Source organism: Mauremys mutica, chromosome 1 (genome assembly GCF_020497125.1).
Source record: "Mauremys mutica isolate MM-2020 ecotype Southern chromosome 1, ASM2049712v1, whole genome shotgun sequence".
Taxonomy (NCBI): Eukaryota; Metazoa; Chordata; order Testudines; family Geoemydidae; genus Mauremys; species Mauremys mutica.
Window position 1 is genome coordinate 346,660,594 of NC_059072.1, and position 21,912 is coordinate 346,682,505.

Genomic DNA, 21,912 nt, shown 5'->3' on the forward strand with positions numbered 1-21,912 from the left:
AGAAATCCTAATACACTGCTACACTTGAGTAAGATAATAACAGAGTAAGAGGCTGGGACAGAGTCTCCATAGAGATCTTCCAGTGATTAGCTTCTTGCTTCTCTCTTCCTTGGTAAATCCTTCAAGCACTGTCCTCATCAGATGTGTAATAGGATTGAAGTTCAGCATCTAACAAAGTGCCACCAGCTTCTAGTGCTATGTATGGTTTGTGATTCTGTTTATTTTACACAATCATGGATATTAAGGGAGAGTCAGTGTAATATATTGGTTTAAGTATGATCTTTGTTGGCGCACAGAGAAAATGAGATGTACGGCTATTGCCAGCTGCGAGGGCTCTCCTATATCTCTGTTCTTATAGGCTTGCATTGTTGTAGCTGAAAGAGTAAGGGTTCTAACCCAGGCTTCCCAGGTGTTTGTGTCTATATGATTCATTTAGTAATTGTGTTGGTTGTTTGTAACATGTGGATTTGTTACAGGAGTGCTGCTATATATGGCATTCCTTCACTGGAATTCCCATCAGCAGAGGACCCGGGGAATCTGACATGTGACATGGTCCTCAGCTAGTGAACGGGCAATAGTACCTTATGCACTGTGCCATGTTGGTTTTATACTTCCCTCAGTTAAGGTATTCTTTCATGGAATATTCTATTCAATGCCTCAGACCCTATTGCCAGGAAACCCAAATGCTTCACTAGATTTCCTGATGTTCAGGTTAGGGATACCTGGTTCAGCATTCACAAATTAGCCTTCCCAACTCTGAGGTTGGGGCAAAGCAGCGGTGACCTTCCATGTCACAGAATCTTTTATCTCCTTCACCCTATTAATGGTTGCTGTCCTGCATGTGACCTTCAAAGTCTTACCTAATACAGTCAAAAAAATTGTCATGGAGTGAGCTTTCTTCTACAAGTACATACAGAACAAAGAAAGTAATTCCTTTAAGCTTTGGGGTGCCTAACTTGCAGTTTCCTTACTCACAATTGTCAGGAATATTCTTTTGCTAACATGTTATGTTATTGCACTTGATTGCATTGGTCACATTTTATTACATCTTAACATATAACTTGAGTTGATTTGATGCAACTTGACAGATTGTATAAAAGATGTAACACAGCAGCCCAACACACACACACTCTCTCTCTCTCGCTCTCAATAAAACTACACTTCTACAATTTCAAATGATGTTCCCATGTCCACGTATTAGTGAGCAGAAGGTTAGGTAGCATTGGCGTGAGAGAGAATTCATAAAACTGAAATGCTGATTCCACTTAGATGGTTTTCAGAAGTTGTTGGGCCTTATTTGGTAAATTTTACACTAGTGTACCATTGATTCAGTGGATTTATATCAGTAACATCAAGTGCAGTATGAGACCCACTGGTTTTAAAGAATGACAGCATATTGCTCTTGGGTAGCAGTTTAATGTCCTCATACAGATGTTTTTAGTTTGGTTCTAGAATGTTTGAATGTCCACAATAGAAGATTTACACAACACTCTGTGCATATTTGATACAGGGTATCTGGGTATTGTTTAGTTATCAGAAGACATCCAGCCACATACGAATGAAGGTATTCATGATTTATTGAGTCTGTGTATTCGTTCCAGGCTTCTAGTAACCCTGAGACCTGGTAGCTAATGCAGTTTATGATGCACGGCTTTTTCTCTCCATTAAAGCTCAAAGAGTGGAAGGGGGAGGGGAAATCAGTGTACTCCAAATAATCACAAGATGAGGTAAACCAGCATTAACAATACGGATCTTTCACAACTCCCTTTGATTTCAGTGGGTGTTGTATGCATGTGTGCAAGGGCTGGCTTGGCACAAGATATAAATAAAAGTAGAATCACTCCCAGTGCATCTTATTCATAATAAAATAAGCTTGTCTTTATTGGAGAATATTTGCTAAAAGGCACAAGTGGATGTTTTAACCTGCATATACTCAGAGGGGTGAAAGGTGAGAGAGTGGAAAATCTATTAATTGGTTTTCCACTTAAACCAGAGAAAATGTTTTTTTCCTAACCAAGGCAGAAGGAGACAAGCTTATACAGAAATTTTGATTCCTGAAAATTATACCAAACAGAGCTGTCTTCAGCTAGTGTGATCTGAGAAAGAGCTTAGGAAGCAAGTCCTTGTAAGCGAGACAGAGGTGTCCTCTCCCAGGAATTTGTTTTATGGAAACATCTGCCATTTGGTGCAATCTGATCCATTTTAAAAACAACAATTTTGTGCTTCAAAAGTATCTTTATTAGTTCTCGTGGGTGGACTGATGTAGCCATATACAAAGAACTGGAATAAAACCTTTGCAGATTCATAGAATTTAAGGCCATTTTATCATATGATCTGACCTTCTGTATAACACAAGTCTTTAAATTTCACCTGGTTTACACCTATATTGAGCCCTATAACTTGTGTGGCTAATGCATGTCTTCCAGAAAGTCATCCTGCCTTGAGCTGAAGACATTAAGCTGAAGAATCCACCACTTCTCTAGTAGTTTGTTCCAGTGATTCATCACCCTCACTGTTAAAAATGGGTGCCTATTTCTGATCTTAATTTATCTGGCTTCAACTTGCAGCTGTTGTTTCTTGTTATGCCTTTCTCTACTAGATTAAAGAGCCCATTAATAACTGGTATTTTCTTCCCCGAAGGACTCATACACTATATGAAGTTGCCTCTTTATTTTCTTTTGGATAAACTAGACAGACTGATCTCTCTTAAATATTTCTTCTACCCTTCCCTGGCTGGGAAATGTCCCAACACTCCATCCAGTGAGTAGAAGAATTTTAACAAGAATCTCTGCCCCTTAAAACTGCCTCCAACACATGAGTGAACTGAAGAGCCCCACATTTTGGGGTGTTTGATATATACCAACAAAAAGCTTGTTACATCACTCATCATCTTCATCCTTTGTCTGTATTTTGTCGGTCTAAATTGTAAGCTCTTTGGGGCAGGATTGTGTCTTAACATATGTATAAATCACTTAGTACAGATTTAGGTGATGCACAGCAATACTATTGTCTCTCTTCTGACATTTATATTATTTGAGGGTTAAGTTGTGGTGTACCCTTGCATGGATGTAAGGAAGAGAAGGCATAAGGAAGCTCATCCAATCTTGCACGGCCCACATAAAGGCCGGCAACATTTACAGCCCACATGTTCAGGGAATTGATGAGACTGCTGTCCACACACCTCTGTGAGCACACCAGGTCCCAAAAGAGGATGGTGAAGGAGACAGGTCATGGCCCTGCTCACCCCAGCATTTAGATGAGACTGAACACACTGGAGACAGTGGTGGTGCTTGTGTGCATTAGAAAAGCTCACCTTGGGATTGTACAAACTCATATTGCAGTATATAAATTCAATAGCCTTCCTGTCAATGAAGGTGAGAGTATATGTTGCCTCTTCCACTAGCTCTTAGCAGGTGCTCTAAAGAAGAATCGGGATATCCTACAGGTTTTTTGCAGCTGGTGACACTCCCTTTTAGGGAGAAGAAGGGAGTGAATGTCTTGTTTTAGGAAAGGCCCATGTTGAGCGAAGTATGTAAGTGCATGTTTAAGTTCCCCTCTGTTCAGCGAAGCACTTAAGCATGTGCTTAACTTTATACATCAAATCTCTCTGAAGTCAATGGGAAAAGTAAATCTTTGTGAAATTTCAGGGCTTTTATCAGAAATCATGACTTTAGTTATGGCAAGGAAATTATCATGCTGTAGGACTATTAACACACACACACACACACACACACACACTGCTTATATATGGTGGGCGTGACAGAATCAGAATACGTTTCAGGACCACAAGTCTGGCTCGTTGATGAATTTGTAGTGTTCAGGCACTAATACAATTGTCATTATTATTATTTCTTTGTACTATAGTAGCACTGTATTTAGAAGGAAACTATTTTTCTCCATTATATTAATTGGTATTTGGTACTCCAAACATATGCAACCCTTCTCATATTATACCAAGTCACTCTGGTGGGTTTTTTTGTTTGTTTTTTTTTGGTACAATGCTGCCAATATTCTTAGATTTTAAATGAACAGGTCAGAAAAAAAATATTGTACACAGATGTGCTTTATTCTTATTCATTTTACCTTTATATCTGTAGTTCAAAAGAGCCTCCTTACTGTACTTCTAACAGAAACTTTTGCTGTGGTTTAGTCTCTTAATCCTTAATTTTGATGATCTCTTCACAATCATAGTTTTCCAATTCTAATAAATATGGAGGATGAAATAGTCTAATAAATATCTGGGACCAAATTCAGGAATCGTATTATATGCAATGGAATAAAAGAGAGAACCAGTTGAAGTACACTTTTTGTGCTACACCCCTTGAGTGTGTAAGTGTCATGGGTTAGGTTATTCTGGGACACAGCCTGAAGTATGGATGCATAGTCAGCTTGTTTTAGTGCTTATACATCTCATGACCCTGGCAGGAATAGCCTCTACAGAGAGTTGTAACACATGGCTGAGGTGGTTCAGTCTACAAAGCTCTACTACTGCCAGTTCTGCTACGCCCCTCTATTTCTGTGACAGAGTTAGCTACACACATTACATTGGGTCTGGATTTCAGTATTGTCAATAATCTCAAACATTCAAAAATCATGAGTCAGGTCCCAAAAAATCAGATCTTTTTAAATTATACATTTGGGGTTCTTTAAATTAAATTTCTTGTTTTTTTAGTCTGGTTCATTTTACAGCTTACCTCCATAACCATAAGATGTAGAAATGCCTCAAGAAACTTCAGTCTGTCACATTGCAGTTAGTGAGGGGCCAGCTATAAGGATGACAGGATAACTCTCCATGCCTATTTACTCCTTATCCTCTTTGGGACGACTAAGCCATGGTTCAAGGAGTATGGGACCTTGGTGTAGTTCTAAATTCCAGCAGTATCAAAGCCTATTACAGCTTGAAAAATTGCAGTCCTTACCTCTCCTGGGACAGGGGCAACACAAATTGGAGAAATTTTGTTTTAATACTAGTTAAAAGTATGCACTGAGTCATATACTGTGGAAGAGAGAATGCTTAAAGGTGGCTAATGCTATTACTGTCTGATAGAAAATCAGGTTTTAAGGCCTATTTGTTTTCTTGTGTCTCTGTGATTTGACAGTCGAAGGTGATGGCTGCAGTTAACAGGAGACATTAGTTACAATGCTGTTCATAAATATAGTTTGTTAGACAGTAATGGCTTATAGGTCTGCTTTTCCCTCTCTTCAAAGGGCTGCTTCTTCTCAGCTCCTTTGATTTCTGGATTTCTTTAGGCTTTAAAATAGTTATGTGATCACAAAGAGTATCTGACTTCAGTTTGACAAATACAGATTTCAGAAGGCCTTGCTGCTTCCAAAGGTATTTGTGGGACAGAGAAGAATACAACTTCTGTTTGATAATGGGCTCAAGTGCTTGATATCATGCAGTGTTGGCTTTAGACAAGGGTTTCCCAAATGGTAGGTCCCAGCCCACCAGTGGGTTGTGGGAAGGTTCCAGATAAATCGCCGTGCCCAGGGCCACCAGATTAACCCATCTCTGGGCCCTGGTCTAGGCAAACGTACATCTCCTGACTCAGGGCAGAGGGGTGGCTCCGGGCGGGGGGGGGGAGGGGGATGTTGGAGGGAGAGGGGATTGGACAGCAACCCTGTCCTGCACTCACTCTGCCATGTCAGCTCCTGACATTCAGGACTGGGCCTGGCTCCCCACCCCTGCTGTTGGGACCTGGTACACAGTTGCAATGCCGCTCAGGTTTGTCCCAGTCACTCCGCTGTCCTGATGGAGGAATGCCTAGGCCAAACCCGAGGGGCAATGCAACCCCGTCCATCACATAGCAATGCCTGGAGTGGAAAGCTAGGCACAACCCCACAGGATAGGAGCCACCGTGCAGGGTGAGTGTGGTGCCAGTTTGCTCTCTGACATCCTCCCTGCACCACCCACACACAGTCAGGACTACCCCTCCATACTGAGCTGGGATTAGGGTTGTGGTGCTGAGGTGGAGAGTGAATGTATGTAATGGCGGGTCACAAAAAAAGACACAATCCCTGTGGTGGGTCGCCTTAGTAAGAAGCTTGGGAACCATTGCCTTACACTATTTCTGTAACACATGTCAGAAGAAGGCATGCAGTACAACCAGTGAAAATATACGGGGATCATGTAACACAGCTTAGGCAAGTGGAATAAGCAGGGCCGGCCTTACAGGTGGGCGACTGCCCAGGGCACTGTTGTCAGGGAGGAACCATGGTCAACTCCCCCACCCTCCCCCCGCCACACAGCCAGCCCAAGGCTCCTTTAACCCCCAAGCACTAGTGTCCCGTTCCAGCAGCTAGTCCCTTCTGGGCTGGGACTTCCTCTTCCCCGGCGTGGGCTGCTCTTGGGGCCGGGTCAGACCCACCTCTGGGAACCTCCCGGAGCCTGCACCTCTGACCCCCTCCTGCAACCCACCCCCCCCGCCCCAGCCCTGACCCCCCTCCCGTCCTCCAAACCCCTTGGTCCCAGCCTGGAGCACCCTCCTGTACACCCCACCCCAAAGCCTGCACCCCCAGCCAGAGCCCCCACACTCTAATCCCCCAATTTAATGAGCATTCATGGCCCACCATACAGTTTCCATACCCACATGTGGCCGTCTGGCCAAAAAGTTTGCCCACCCCTGTGCTAGGCACTGAACGAACACACAGCAAAAGGAAAATTCCTGCCCTGAAGAGCTTACAATCTAAAAATGAGACTAGAGACAACAGGTGAATACAGACAGGAGAGCTGATTGGCATGGTGGGCAGTGTTCTTCACATACCATTAGCATAATTTATTTAAATAATTTTTAAACTCCAATTTTTTACATTTCTTCTACAGCTGTTCTCAATGGGGCACCTCCAGACATGTTTGTAATGCCTTCACAGTGCAAAACTTCAATATCATTAGTCTACTGCTCCTTACAAACAATGTGAAAGCTGGTTTAAACTGAGTTTGATGTCATACAGGTGTCCACCTCTAAGTTGTCAGAAGTATCTACAAGTCTAATGATGTCAGAGAGTAAATCTTTCCATTCACGTCACCTGCAGGGGTTCTGGAACAATTTGTGTAGCGGGGGTGCTGAGAGCAAACACTGTATAGGATGGAATCCACTTCAAGCCAGGGGCTGTTGCAGCGCCCCCAGCACCCCTAGTTCCAGCACCTATGGTCACCTGTGCCTGCTTGCCTAATCAGTAACACAGTTTTCAATAATTGCATTAAAGTATGTTGTCCTGGAGGCCCAAAATAACAGAAAGAATTGCAAACAATAATACCAGGGACAGTGATTGTTGATTTCTTTTTGCCCATACTGACAGGCCTCAATTTAAAGTTCTCACATTTCATCATATAAGGGGAAATAAAAAACCCTGACTACAGTGCATTTTGCATCCATCCATCTGCAGAGCTACCAGGAAAAACAAACAAACAATGGCACGAAAAAAAAATACATCATTTTATGAAGATGGGGAAGGGAACTGTATTATGCAAAGCTGAAGATTGATTACATTGATTTTTATTTATTTATTTTGGTAGGTGGCTGTTTATGTTAGGCTGCTTTTTCAGTGCCCATGACATTGTTAACTAACCATGAAATAATGTCATAGCAAAAGTGAATCTTGGTTCTTATACTTTTATTCCCTGTATCAATAAACATGACAAGGAAAGTGTTTTACTGTATAGAGAGAAATACACTGAAGAAACAACAGTTCAGTATGTTACTTTACTATGTCTGTGAGTTGTATTTAATGAAAATTATATTGCTTATATGGCAAGCCCATGGGACTGATTTTTTTTTTTATTTTGGTGTTCAATGTAAATTCCAATGGATATTCCTTCATGCATAGTAAATATTTAGAATTAACTATATGCATTATAGTACACAAGCAGGACTGAATCTAGATAACTAAACTGGTAGCAAAGCCTTATAAGGACAAGAGAGATGGCATCTTGAAAATCTCTTTGCATTAAAATCAGTTTGCAATTCTCTATAATGATCATTTATAACTGAACTGCAACTGTGAAATAATTTAGTAAAATTGCTTCCTGTTCTTGAGAAATTTACTGGTTATATTTACATGTGATATAACCAAATATAGTAAAACAGATCGATGAAAGGGTTAAAATACAGAGATGCAATATTAGTAACAAAAGCAACTTGCCATGCCAGGCAGAGAATAATTTACACTGACCTATTTTTTAAACAGCTTTTTCAGCTGAACTCCATATGAGCAGCCTGATTTGTCAGAGTTGTGATGCCTAACGTGCCTACTTAGATATTTTTCCACAGTCTTATTTTTGATTCATTCACACGTGTGTGTATCCTGTATATCTGACTTTTTCTGCAATAGCAAATGCAGAGCATTAGCAGGGTAAGTAAGCAGTCTCACTAAGACATCTTGCAATGCTAATACGGTCATCATCAACCAGTTCAGGATCATGGGAAGAAATTAGTAAGGAAAACATGAACAATTATACCACTGAAAGTAGCAGCTCCCTGTCAAGTTTCATCCTACATATGCATATGTTGAACTGGCTCTAGTTGTAGAGCACTGTTCATTTCCTCTAAACATTCCTGGAAGACATTTCCTAGCTGTAGGTATAGAATTAATCAATCAATCTTTATTTTTATAGCACCATTCTGGAAAATCCACTCGTAGCACTTTCCAGTAATAGAGATAAGAAAAAAAGAATCCATACTATCCAATTAAGAATAAAGCATCTGTCTTCTTGATTATGTATGTTGAAGACCTTTGAATTGTGGAAGTTCAAACTGCTTTTTACTTTTAGGAACTCTTCAACCTCTTCAGTGTTAACAGAAGATGCCCTGGATACAATACATTTTATAGTTTGACCCTTGCTAAAATTTTGGATTAAGTCACTTCTGCAAAGGAGGGATTTCACACTAGGGAAACATGAATCTTCTATATTCCAATTTGTCTGTCAAGGTATATATGTGGCACTATCAGAGTACCCCAAACATGTAAGAATAAAGCAATCCTTGCATGAAAGGGTTCTGCATACTTCTTTCATGCCACCTGCCTCTATCCCTAGTTTCCAGCTATGCTTCATCCAACCCCAAATTATCTCATCTAAGCAGCCTAGTATAGTGTTCAGGAGGGAATACTATCATTTTCAGATTGCAGTTGGAGCAAACTTGAATTTCGCCGTCTTTCTTTGAACACTCTTGATTGCAGACATTCCTTTCACTCTCATCTCTTTGGTCTGCCTGCTATCACCTCCAAATGTCAGCAATCTCAGGCATTATCTTGACTTGCCCTCCCACTGACATTTTCATTCATGACTTTGGTCTCCATTCATCTTGACTACTTTCACTGTGGTCTCCCTAAATTCTAACTTTTCAAACTTGAGTCTATCTAAAAAACCATAAGGATCCCTAATACAGGGATTGGAAATCCTGTTTATTTCAGAACCCAATAGAAACGTCTCCCTTTCTGATTCAGTTTTTCATGGACATGTCTCTGTTACAACATGAACTAACTTTATATTAGTTTACCCTGTGCCCTACACTTCCAGCTCTTGGAATGGTCTCGTCCCATCTCAAATGACCGTTGTTTCATTTCCATCTCCGCGTACATATTTTTTACCCTGTTCCCTACATTCCTCCAGATTTCCTGCGCCTCTGCACATAAATGACTCCTTGATTTTTTTTTCCAAAGTCCATTTCTGTCCTATCCTGTTTGTCCTCCTTGACCTATGACTCTTAATCCACACTGGTAAAATAATCAAATCTTACTTCCTGAGCCTCCCAATTACCTCATTCTCTTGAAAGCTTAATCACTGTACATTCCCACTTCAGGTGTGCCCTACCACTTTTTCAGATGCTGCCTCAGTGACAGTAGCCACATATTGTACCTGTATTTTCATGTAGAGTGTTATGTGACTCTCCACAATAACAAATGCAACTGCATTATACACAAGGAAGACAGTGAGTTTATCAATGACAAGTGGCCTTTGCACTAGTGGGTACTGCCACTAATCTCTTGCTGCCAGGATGCATCTGTACCTTTAATTTTCCCACAAGTTATCGGACTACTTCTCCCACTGAAGCCAAATTAAAAACTCACCCCCACTCCTTTTCATGGTAAATGAAAATCCCAAAATCAAATGAAACTCTGGTGAAACCGTCTCTCACCCCCCTCCTCCCTCTTTGGGTTTGGATCTGTTCAGACGTTCACCCAGGAGCGCCGCCAGCTTTTTTGGCGCCCCAGGCAGCGGAAGATCCTGCCCCCGAAATATCACCGACAACCGGGGCGACCACCGCCCCCCAAATGTTAGCGCCCTTGGCAACCGCCTAGGTCGCCTAATGGGTTGCACCGGCCCTGCGTTCACCTTCTTGGTGCAGGGGCTCACAAGTAGACATCCTTCCAGTTCCCTGCTCTCCAGACCACAGCCCTCTCTCCACAATCTGTGCAAACCTTCTACCCTTCTATCAGGAGTCTGTCCCTGCCGATGCAGGGTTCTAAGCACACCAGCTCTAGGGGGCACATCAGCGCCATATGGGTCCCTCCTCTGACAGGAGTTCCAGCTCTTGGAACTATCTGTTCTGAACTCAGATGCCTCCCATTTTATTTCCCCCACTCAGGGCTACTTTCTATATTTGTCTACTTGACTCTCTCTTAGACTTATTCCTCTGGCCCTTTAACAGGCTGCTCTTCTTAGCTTCTGCTCAGTCCTCTCACCAGAAGGGATGACAACACTGCTGCTGTTGTCAATGTCTCTTCTTATACCTGGAAAGCGGCCTCTTGTAGCCTGCTCCTCTTAGATCCCAGGAGGCCTTGCTCTTAGCCTACCAGTTCCCATGCTCCCTTTGAAGAATAGGATCCAGAATGCTTTGGGCTTGGACCAAGGCATCAGCAGGACTGCTCAGTCCAGCACACTGTGTTACCAAGGTTGTGTTAAGAATTACCTAATTATGATATCAAGTCCACAGTTGAAATCAGAGACCTTATTAAAAAGCCTGGGTAAAGTACCCACTCTGTTAAATAAGGCAAAACCTTTGATTCTTAACAGCCTTCAGAAAATTGCATCCATCCACTCATAATCATTCAGACTCTCCCACTTTTATGTTACTATAATATTAGAAATACACCAGTATTTATGGTGAGAATGGCCAAAACATTGTCCCTAAAACATAAGGTTTATACTGTAAATCAATTGCGGTTACCTACTAAACCACAGCCAGGAAGAAGTTGTTTATTTTTGACCAACACTTAAGGTGTGACAGCATCAGTATGTAGCAAAGTACCTTGTCATCATAAGGACTCCCTATTGACAAGAGAGAATTTCAGGTTAATTACTCGATTTCTCAAAGCTCTTAGCTATCCACTTTCCAGCCAGTGAATATTGAATGTTTGTGATCTCTGATTTCTTACAAACCTGTCTTGCCATGGAAGTTCCTAGCCATTTACTGGTGATTGTCCTGGGAATGCTGCAGCTTTCAAAATAGCAATGTGTTTTCTACTGCTTAAGACTGTCAATAAATTTAGCAGCTCTAGCTAGGAAAAGCATGTACTTGTTTGCCAGCTAGAGGAAACGCAAAGGCACAGTCAGATTGCTATTTGAAGTGTAGGATTTAATTTGTCAGACTGATATGAATATTCTCTGGTATTCCTTACCTCCTACTCTCTCCTGGTAGAAGCCCCACTAATTAAATTCCATCTGAATCTCAGGACAGAACTTTCCTGTTTGGGAGAGACTATATTCTGACATTGTTCAAGGAAGAATTTGAATAGGATTCTAAGTGGATTTGTACACTGATATATATAATTGTATGGGAACCTCTCATCAATTATTTGCCCTGGGTTTTTTTTTTTTTTGATGAGTGGGGACAAGTTGCACAAATCTTATACATACAGACACAGGGCTTGATTCACCCTTGCAGGTACAGGAGGAGAAATTTTCCATACACACATCATTGGTGGAAGGCTAGTGTCCATACCCCTACTCTCCCTTGTAGGCCCTGCATTGGAGTCTGCTCAGCGGATGCGAATATGTGATTAGCAGATCTCACGGGTGGTCTGACCCTGCCTTTTCTGCAGCTGATCCAGCTCAGTTTCTGGGTTGCACCAGCTTGTTGGAGGCCCTTTTGCAGAGTAGGGGTTGTACATAGCTTGTATCACTGTATCCCACAGATGGATTTTCTGCCATGGAGGGAGCTCAGAGGCTGGTTTCTGGCACCTGAAATAACCAAGCACAGCATTTATCACTGTTCTAAAGAATTGTTTTTTTCTCTTTTCAAGCCATGCCACGAGCAGCAAATACAGAAATCAGAGTAGCATATTAACAAGGATCAAAGGCTGATTCATAAACGTGACAGTGAAGGAGGAGACAAAGGAAGGGAGTGTGTAAAATAAAGAGCAGGAGATGGGATTGCATAATATGCTCAGCCTACATGGGTTAGTTCTTGGTTCTTAAAGGGTTGATTTAGTCATAAAAAGACTTTCATAATTTAAAAGGTTATGTATAAATCACCTTCCTCCCTCTTCCCCCCCCCCCACACCCCTGTACCATCTCCAAATCAGATGGGATAACTTTTGAACAGAGAGCTTAAAATTCATTAGTGGTTTAAAAACAAATCAGACTGACAGAAATTATGCCCAAATACACACTGCTGCCTCGATCTATAATTGAAAAACCCTGAGCTGCATGAAATGAGCAAAACAGTGTGGAATGAACTAGCAAATGATGAAAAAATCAGAATTAAACCAATTTGTTTCTATAAATTCCACTGACTGTCAGAAGGTGAGAATCAGGGGTGGCTCCAGGCCCCAGCACGCCAAGCGTGTGCTTGGGGCGGCATGCCACGGGGGGCGCTCTGCCGGTCGCCGGGAGGCTGGCAGGCGGCTCCGGTGGACCTCCTGCAGGCGTGCCTGCAGAGGGTCCGCTGGTCCCGCAGCGCCGGTCCACCAAAGCAGAGCGCCCCCCGCGGCATGCCACCGTGCTTGGGGCGGCGAAATGTCTAGAGCCGCCCCTGGTGAGAATTGTTCCCTGGGCCTCTGGACTTTTTGTAAGTTGATGCAAACAAAGTTTGATTGGTAATGGAGGGCAAAGAGCAACCAGATTATTTTCTATTTATTAATTTCTTTATTTCAAATAGACAGACAATGGAAAAGTTTTGTGTTCAGTTCAGAGGGCAGGGAGGTAGACATGCAGGATGCATCTGATTATTTCTAATAATATTGTGGGCTAAGGGCTGGTCTACACTAAGGGGGAAAATCGATATAAGATACACAACTTCAGCTACGTGAATAACGTAGCTGAAGTCGAAGTATCTTTTATCGATCACTTACCCGTCCTTACGGCACGGGATCGATGTCCGGGGCTCTCCATGTCGACGCCGCCACCGCCGTTCGCGGTGGTGGAGTTCTGGAATCGATAGGAGCGCGTTCGGGGATCGATATATTGCGTCTAGATGAGACGCGATATATCGATCCCTGAAAAATCGATCGCTACCCGCCGATACGGCGGGTAGTGAAGACGTGGCTTAAGTTTTCCATTGGGGATGCCTACATGTGTGTGTCGGCACTAGGACCTGGTTTTCAGACATGCTCCAGCTGAAGTCAATCAGAGCAGCAGGTGTGCACATACAGCATCTCTGAAAACCAGTGCCTTAGGCACCAGCTCAACAAAGCACTTAAGCATGTGCTTACCTTTAAGCACACAAATAATTTCATCCTTGTTCAGGAAAACATTTAAGCGTGTTCCCACCTTATAATGTGTTTAATTCTCATGTACCTCAACAGGATTTAAAGACACGCTTGAAGTTAAGCATGTGCTTAAGTACTTTGTTGAATAGGGATGAGATCATGAATTTTCTTAAAGGTAAGCACAGGTTCAAGTGCTTTGCCCAGTCTTAACCCTAAACATAAATTTCCCATTGAAGTTCATGGCAAAAATTCCATTGTATTGTATCAGTAGCTCTAGTGTAATAAATATCGCTGCATATGGTTTTAACTTCCCAGAGGCAGCTTTTTCTACTTATGCTAGCAAGTTGTTTAATTGTTTAGCAGCATTTTATGGGCACAGGGCTAGTTATCTATGGCCAAGTAGACCCAATAAATGAGTGGTCCTTTTATCATCATCACACATGTGCATAACAAATAGGTATGGTTAAACCTCAATTGTTAAGCTTAAAATGTTATGTCGTCAGGATCAGTTTGATTTCAAAGTCTTGTCCAAACCTATTGAGTATGCAAAACTAGACTGACGATCTCTCGCTTGAGAATTTCTGGCTCTTCTGCTTCCAGTGACAATTTTAACAAAAGTTAACATAGAACTGACCAAATATAGTCAAACCTTTCAAATGTTTGTTTCAAAATCTGTTCTAAAAATGATGTGAAGGCTCTCCAGGAGGAGGGCTTCATAGTCAGAGTGAACTCCCACCCCAGCTTTGGAAGCTCAAGGCAAGTATCAGGAATAACAGCTGAGGTAATGTGTGCACATATCTCAAAAAGCTACACACACCCAGATTTGTAGTGACCCTTTTGGTGGTTGAGGGAGACGCTGGGATTAACGAAGGATCCTGAAGGAGCAAGGTGCCCAGCTACCACTGAATATCATTCCATTAGGCTCCTTGGACAATCCTCCAGCGTTTAGAAATATTCAGGAGTTCTAAGCACAGTCCTGTAAATCAGGAAGCTCTCAGCGTGAACACCAACCTGGCTCTCTCATTTCACTTGAACAGGGTACTTCTTATCTCAGTTCCCCATTTTCTCCACTGAGAAAAAACACGTAATTATTCACATCCAAAGAGTGTTGTGAGAATCACAATTCATTAATTAGTCTGTAATGTGCTTTTGAAACTTCCCAATTATTTTATTCTATTAATATTGTGACTAAGTAAAAAGTTTTTGAGCTGTGAGCTCTGCCCAGAGTTACAATTTGGGGGGCATTTTGGTTTGGCTTCTGATAGGCTGGGCTGAAGATTAGCTCCCTAGATATAGGGACTAAATAGACCAGGCAATGGAAGTAGCATCTTTCAGTACTTGGCAATTCCTGCTTTAACTCCCCGTGGACCAATTCTCTTGACTACAGGACCGAGAAGGTCTATTTCCCAGCTCCAGAGCTAGATGATGATGATGATGGTAATTTCATGATGTTTTTTGCCATTGGTTTTAACTTATCCTTTTAATTAAAATGTTAAGAAATGACAAATGTCCCCATATTCACTTGAAGTCTCATTGAAAGTTCAACTTCCCGACTGGGATGTGAACTCATGTTATCACAGAGCAAAAGTTCAAAGCACTAAAATGGGAAACATTAATGTGTCAAGCAACTGTGCTAGCACTTACCAGGATCAATTTTCCACTTAGACAGCTTTTGCCCAGTTGTTCTAACTACCACTGAATCCATATCTACTAATGGATCAAAGCTAAAAGGTCAGAAATTGTAAAATCATCAGTTCCCAAGACTCATTAATATTACAATTGCACCCACTAGTGTTGCTATGCTTAAGGATCGTGTTGCATGTTACTTTTAATAAACTTGTTTTTCACGGGGTTTTGGACCCAGATAGAAAAGTTTGCTATCTTGATATATAAGAATGACTTGTAGGAGTAACTATTAGATTATTAATTACTAATATTACTATTTTATTTATAATTTTGCCCCAAAATATTAACTTTAAACTGACATGGCAGTTTTAAAAAGAAAGAAAAAGTTTGTTGATATTCAGTGCTAAATTATCCTTCTTTTAACTAGTCTATCTACCTAGTTGCTTTTATGCTGTATCTTCCACAATGCCACAACTTAATCGCATATGAATTCATTCCTCTAGTTAAAATGATCAAAATAAGATATATAAAACTTTTGTCCAGAAAAAAATGCATACGTCACACTCTTCAGTTTGATCACTTTGGGCTAGTGCTATTAATGTTTGAAATACAAGATGAATATGAATGAATTGGGTTTGGTCAAACACAATTTTGCATTCAAAGGTTCAGGTTTCTTAAAAATAATCAGGTTGAATACAATATGCTTTCTTATCTGTCCTTTTTTAATTTTTCTTCTGCACTGATCAGTTTTTGGAGATGGGCCAATATTGCAGCCTCGAATCAGAACCTCTTTTAATCTTGAGGTGTGAGGGATTGGAGCCTCTAGATCAAATGTTGTTACATTTATGGGTTCAGATTGAGTCAAAAAAGTATTGGGTCTATTTTTTTCCAGTGCTGGTTCAGAGCTAGACACAATCTCCTATGGGCAGCCATTATCATTAGATTTTTGGCTCAAAATGGTGGAAATCTTGCCAGTCACCCCTTTAGTCTGATTTATACCATTCATTGGGGTGGCTGATTTCACATATCTTCTGCCATTTTTGAGACAAAACCTCTCAAGAATATACTGAGATTTTGGTGCTGCCCCATCTGCACCCAGTGTTAAGACCTCTGATACACAATCAAGTTTAAACCTCTTCTGTATCCAATCACCGCTGCTTTGATATATCGGCTAGTACCTACAATGCCCTTGATGCTTCATCCTCTTGCATGCCACCAGACTGCTGTGCCTGCCAGTCACAGTGCATGGCTGTGTGTGCGTGGTTTTTTTTATCCCCTATACAAAGGTTTTTGGATATCTTTTTTTGATCATTTTAAGTAGAGGATTGAAATAATAATTAATTGATTTGTAGCATTGGGGAAGATATTATGGAAGTAACTGCCATATACTGCACATAGTACGCCATAGACCGTTGATGTCCATTGTGCTTCTTTCGAAGTCCAGGTGCAGGAGCCTGCCAACAGATAAGATGCTGCAGGTTTGATGCCGTTCTTTGACTCTTTATTTTTGTGTCTTGAGACAGTTTCCCCCATGTAACAAGGGTATACATATTCTCTAGCCGAACCAGAACTTACGGGCATGATGCAGGAATCACACTCTGTGCTTCTAAAGCCTGTTGTCCAACAAGTCAGACTAAATTATCATAATCATCCATTCTGGCCTTTAAATTCTGGCACTATCAATATGTATATTTTTTATTATTTTAATAAAAATCTAAAAATTAAATAACCTGTCTTGTTTTGCAGGGACATTTTACAGTCTGTAAAATGTACTAAGGCCCGTTTCCGAGAATAAATAAATAAATGAAATTACAGAATAATTGCCATTTGAAAACTGGCTATTGCAGAACTTCTTTAACAATGTTTCAGGAAGTATATTAAAATGATAATAGCTGTACATTACAATATATTTTGAGCTGCAGTGCCCTACAATGGAAAATAGGAAGAGTTTGAGGGAAGTTTTCAGTTTGAGGGAAGTCAATGAATGGCACTGTATTGTCTTAAAGATCCTTTGGAGCCATGTACAATATATCACAAGCAGTTGAAGCTATATTGTTACTCAATACTACATAGATTTACACCAGGGGTAGGCAACCTATGGCACGCATGCCAAAGGCGGCACACAAGCTGATTTTCAGTGGCACACTGCCCGGGTCTTGGCCACCGGGCCAGGGAGCTCTGCATTTTAATTTAATTTTAAATGAAGCTTCTTAAACATTTTAAAAACCTTATTTACTTTATATACAACAATAGTTTAGTTATATATTATAGACTTATAGAAAGAGACCTTCTAAAAACGTTAAAATGTATTACTGGCAGGTGAAACCTTAAATTAGAGCGAATACATGAAAACTCGGCACAGCACTTCTGAAAGGTTGCCGACCCCTGATTTACACAATAAAAATAAGCTTGCAATAATTCACACAATAGGTTAAAAAGCCCCTGATACGTATATACCTGATAGGCTTTAAACATGGTCTAAATAATAGTATTTTGTCATAGAGTTGATATGTACATATTACAATTGAATGCATATAACTGTAACATTTACAGATAGGTAAGGAGAGACTATCATCTCTCTATGGTCAAAATTTAAGCTAGCTTTTCATTATAAATCCTATTCTGATGATCACCACTAACTTAATCAGCCCTGGGAGAAGCTGGTAGCAACTACTATATTTATTTTGTTTAATGCTTTCCATTATAAAAGATTCTGGTGATTTATTTTCTGAGAATCTAGAACAGCAGCGTACAGTTACTATCATACAGTCTTTACATGAGCACATGCTATTTTTTCCACAGAGCCTCTATCTTATTCAGTGCACAAGTTGAGCGCACCAGGCAGAATAAAGTTTGCAAAAGCAACCATAAATGGGTGTTCAACTATGCAATCCAAACAACATTTGTTCTAGCAGCATGGTGGGGGTGGGGGTTTCTGTGTAAAATTAATATATATTGTTCTAAGATTTATTGCCTGTTTTATATGAAAATGGTACAAGTAGATCTTTTGCTTTGTTTTTGTTAAAGTCTATTTTTATTATAGTTTCCATCTTTCTGATATTACTCATTTTTCTCTTACCTTTTAAAACAGTATAATAAATGTCACAGGAAATTAAACCACAAAAGCCATAAAGGTCTTTCTGAAACCATCAAAGGCAGGAAATGCAGACTAAAGTTCTCCAAGTTTTGTCTACGCATTGCAGTAGTCTCTGAGTGGTAGATGCATCCGAAGAAGTGGGTATTCACCCACGAAAGCTCATGCTGCAAAACGTCTGTTAGTCTATAAGGTGCCACAGGATTCTTTGCTGCTCTGAGTGGTAGATACATTGACATGCATTGGGCATTAGTCTGATTTCCCACCCCCTGACCCATCCATGAGGAACTGTGTTCCAGTTAACAGGCGAGGTGCAGAGGAAGCATTTCCCTCCTTTCTCTCATTTTTATAAGTGACAGCAATAATTGGATCACAGGGAGCTAATGTGGGCCTTTCTGGTGAGAGTCAAGATAGGACAAATCCGCATCTCCCTTACACATCACTGGAGTGGCTGTTTTGGTTGAGCCTCTTTGCTTCATGGGTCATACAGGTGCCTCTCACCTACTGCTAATAGTGTTTGCCCAGTTTTAGCATGGATGAATGGCAGTATATATCCCAGCTGAGTCATTTGTTTGGGAGAAAGGAGTATTAAAATACTTTCACACTAGGAACTGGCCTTCCTTGGAATGACACCCAAATGGACACACACATTGTCCTCACCAAATCATCAAATGCTGCTGAGCAGATCCAAGCAGCACTATATAGAGAGACTTGTATTTAAGGCGCTCATGGAGGATAGGTCCATTAATGTCTATTAGCCAGGATGGGCAGGGATGCAAAACCATGCTCAGAAGTTGGAAATGGGCAACAGGGAATGGATCACTTGATGATTACCTGTTCTGTTCGTTCCCTCTGAAGCATCTGGCATTGGCCACTGTTGGAGGACAGGATACTGGGCTAGATGGACCACTGGTCTGACCCAGTATAGCCATTCTTATGTTCTTATGAGCAGTAAGGTCCTCAATGTGCACTATCCTGTTAATGGTAATAGCAACCATAATGTAATTAGGAGTGGTTCAGCTATATTCACTTCTTGGACCAGATCCTGTGCAATTTTAAAATTGAAAGGTGGTGGGGGGGAGTGTAAACCCCAAAGAAATGATCTCTGGAATTTTAGCTGGGAAGGATTCCCATAATAATTTAAGGAGTTTAAAACTCTAAATATAGTAAGATGTGTACAGCAGCATATAAAGGATCCTGAATGCACTGATGTTAAATTACATATTTTTATTATTTATCATTGTTGTTTGTTTCAGACTTTACTCTGAAATCTCAAAGCACTTTACATTATGCAGCTGTACAGTAAAATGCCCTGTCCTTAAAAAGCATGAGTCTTGTAGTAGAAATAATTGTTTTAAAGTTTCCCTAAGCCACCTCAGTTAGTCTCTCAATGTCAGGATAACTTTATGGCACATATTTATTTAATAAAATACAATTTTAAGAAAATATATTAAATTACACTTAGGATTAAATGTCTTTAAAATGATCATTGCACACAGCAAAATGCAATTTAGAAATTGGTTTGGAAACCTGAGAGAGGCAAACACAGTTTAACTGATTTAAAAATAAAAATAAAAAAGTCATATCTGGGTGATTGAAATTTAACCCCAATAAAGTAGAATCAAAATTGAATGAATGTACCAAAGCAATAGGCTGCAATCAAAATATACACAACTTGCAAATATATCTGCAGATAGTGAGACTGGTTCTCCTCTGACATATGCTAGTGCAAATAGAGAACAACTTCACTTAAGTCAGTGGATTTATTCAGGTGTAAAACTGATGTGAGTGAGAGGACTTCAGGCACTTTGTGTTTGCCAACTACACTTTGCAAAGATACTGCAACTCCTGTTCATTACATATGAAAAAAGGTAGAGACATATAAAAAATAAAAGCTTTGTGAAAAATTTCCATATTTACTTTGTTTCAAATGGGTTCAAAACAAGCCCATTTTTTTCAAACTTTTTTTTCAATATTTTTATTGTAAAACATTATCAGATTACATGCAGAAAACTTATTTACCCAAAATCCAGATTTTGATAAGCAAAAAAAATCTATACTCATGATGATGATGTTTTCAATAAAGTTTTTTGATAAACAAGCCAAAAAGTCGCAATTGTTTGTGGGCTAGCAGGGTTAGCAGACTAACATGGCTACCCCTCTGATAATTGCCTGTTCTATATAAGTGATGCAATCGGCAATGTTGAAGGACTTCCAACACTCCATCACATTAAGATTGGGATCAGCATCCATAGCGCTATGTATCCGTGAAAACATAAGCCTCGTATACGTGGCCTTGAAACAGCGAATCACACCTTGGTCAAGAGGATGGAGGTGGTATTGGGGGGGAGAAAGATGACTTCAAAGTCGTTATGTGCAAACTGGAGTGCCTCGGGGTCGCCAGGAACATTGTCTACGATTAGCAACACTTTAAAGTCAAGTCCTTTCTGTTTGAGGTACCGCTTGACCTCCGAATGAAACACTTGTGGAACCAATCCAGAAATAATACTGCCATCACCTAAGCCTTTTTCTTTGATTGCCAGAACACAGGGAGGAGATTTTTGTTCTTGCCTTTTAGGGCACGGGGATTTGCAGCCCTGTAGAGCAGGCCCAGCTTTATTAAATGCCCAGCTGCATTGCTACAAAACAACACAGTCAGTAAGTGTGGTTGGGCATTTTTTCCCAGAAGAGCCCAGTCTCGTCAGCATTAAAAACTTGTTCTAGAAGATAGCCCTTTTCTTCTATGATTTTCTTTAATTGTTTGGGGTAGGCTTTTGCTGCCTCTTTATTGGCAGATGCAGCTTCACCAGTAGTCTGCACGTTTTTGAGGTTGAAGTGTTTCCTAAAACTGTTAAGCCAACCTTGGCTGGCTTTGAATTCCTTCTTATCAGAAGGCTGTCCCTCTTCGGCAGGAGGTTTGAACAGCGCGTAGAGGCTAAGAGCCTTTTCTCACAACGTGTTGCCATCGACAGGCACACGTTTACAGTTCATGTCTTCCAGCCATACATTTAATGCCTTTTCAGTCTTCACTTAAGTCTTATCACACACTTGGCTCGTCACCTTAGCAGTTATTGGAGAACTTGATGCCACAGCTTGACGAATTTCTCTCTCTCGAATCTTGATGGCACGGATGTTAGATTCGTTGCGGCCATATTTACACGCCACGTTGGAGACTGACATACCATCTCTCAATAAGTCCAACACAGCCAGTTTTTCCTCCAGCGTTGGGACAGATCATTGTTTCTTCGGTTGAGAACCAGATGAAGTAATTGGCTTGCATTTAGGGGACATGTTGTACGAAAAATACATATCTTTAAACACTAGAATCCCACTATGAGAGGCACACAGGAACTGAGACAGACTGAGGGAACAGCAGATTCAAGTCTCCCATCTCACGCTCACTCCAGGGCATACACTCATTGCGCGCATATAGTTGAATTTGCGCAAGTTAAATGTGCGTATGATGCGACTCCACAGTAATAGTAAAAATACCTTGCTCTTATATTGCATTTTTCATCCATAGAGCTCAGGTACTTTACAGA

General features: G+C 40.8%; 1 long non-coding RNA gene across 2 annotated transcripts in view; it reads left to right on the forward strand.

The window, feature by feature from the left end:
- LOC123349609 overlaps positions 1-21,912 on the forward strand; it is a 352,657-nt gene that overhangs the window by 208,552 nt on the left and 122,193 nt on the right. The gene's annotated exons all lie outside the window — the stretch shown is intronic.